A 1,478-nucleotide genomic window follows, 5' to 3' on the forward strand; every position below is an offset into this window, starting at 1 on the left:
AGCCATGTCAGCCCGGGCTCCTTACCATATGGATGCTAGCGACACTATCATATACGTGTGCCAAAAGGCGCAAACGCTCCCGGGCAAAGGTAAGGCGACACCCGTGGGAATACCGTGCGTGAGGCCGCAAAATGATATGAGGTGTTACATGCTAGATCGATGTGGCATTGAGTTGGGGTCCTAACAATTTTATATTTTCTTATTCATGATAAATGTTTATTATTCATGAATTTAAACCTATAAGAACCCTAGCCAACTTGCATCCAGAATGCTCCACCGGATTGGAGCTTCGTCAGTCATTAGATCTGGTCAACTTGATCTTTTGGCCGTTGGATTTTCACCAGCCGGCCATCAGGGTTTTTCACCGCGCAGTATTTTTTCATGCCCGATGACTGGTGGGCTCGCTTCGAATGGTTATTGGCTGGGTTCGCCTTTCTAGGGTTCGCCTTGCCCAATCGGCTCCCCATCTCTTGTGGCTTGGGCGTGGGCGTGAACCCTAGCCCCCAGTCCACAGCCGCCACACCCCTCCTCCGGTCCTTCCCGCTCCCAATCTCCTCTCCCACTCCGCCGCCTCCCCGCTCCCCACTCGCCTCAGCCACCTCCTATGCTCCCTCGCGCCACCGACTCCCTCCCTCCTCCCTCCCTCGTCATCGCAGCCGACCACCTGCCGTCACTTAGGCCCCCATGGCGGCTGCCGGGTCGGGGTGGAGGCAATAGGCCATGGAGAATCTGGTGGTGTCTGTGGGTGCAGCAGGGGTAGATGGAGCGTCGGATGCGGGCGGGCTCCCACCCTTAGGCTCCACGACGGAGGCCAGTTCAGAGGGCGAAAGCAGAAAGCGGTGGCGTGTCCTACGCTTGTGGGCGGAAGCAGCGAGGTTGGTCGAGCGGTGATTGTGGCCGGGGTCAGTAGCTGAAGGAGGCTCGCTGACTGGAACAGTAGGAGGTGATTCAGGTTTGCCTTCACCTCCTCACTCTTGTCTCCCCCTCTTGTCTCATGGATGGTGGCGCCGACTGTAGGAGCGCCTCGAGGAGTCGAAGGGAGAGGTCGTGCAGGCCAGACAAAGGAGAGCAAGGACGATAAATATTCAATCAGACCTATGTTTTCTTCTCGATGCACCTCGGCATGAGGAGTCGTGCTAGGTAATTTCTTGCATCTCGAGGGAACATTGCCAAATACTTACTAAAGTGTTCCCTTTCTTGTTCCCATTGCTCGATAAGCATGCTCACGTCTCTCTCTCTCTCTCTCTCTCTCTCTCTCTCTCTCTCTCTCTCTCTCTCTCTCCATTTGGTAGTCACCGATTCAACCATTTAGTACTTGCTGTTACCGTCACTGAGTGTTCCCTTAATGGTACTTTAGGCATCCTGGGGTGATTCAAGATGCTCAGGTGTACCACACTGCATGCTACACAGGTCAATTGTGCAGGTTGCTCTAAAATACACTAATTTAGACACGACCACTTGTCTGCAGCAATTTCTTA

At 54.0% G+C, this 1,478-nt stretch overlaps 1 long non-coding RNA gene across 9 annotated transcripts in view; it reads left to right on the top strand.

The window, feature by feature from the left end:
• The first annotated feature begins 449 nt into the window (after positions 1–449).
• The window catches only part of LOC119364027, a 6,521-nt gene continuing 5,492 nt past the window's right edge, over positions 450–1,478 (top strand). For 6 of the 9 annotated variants that reach the window (XR_005174612.1, XR_005174610.1, XR_005174606.1 and 3 more), the window contains exons 1-3: positions 450–943; positions 1,018–1,140; positions 1,358–1,423. This is a non-coding gene — a long non-coding RNA (uncharacterized LOC119364027). Of the gene's footprint in view, positions 953–1,017; positions 1,141–1,357; positions 1,424–1,478 lie in introns of all 9 variants that reach the window. The other 3 variants (XR_005174607.1, XR_005174611.1, XR_005174609.1) reach the window with 3 other exon arrangements.

Source organism: Triticum dicoccoides, chromosome 2B (genome assembly GCF_002162155.2).
Source record: "Triticum dicoccoides isolate Atlit2015 ecotype Zavitan chromosome 2B, WEW_v2.0, whole genome shotgun sequence".
NCBI lineage: Eukaryota > Viridiplantae > Streptophyta > Magnoliopsida > Poales > Poaceae > Triticum > Triticum dicoccoides.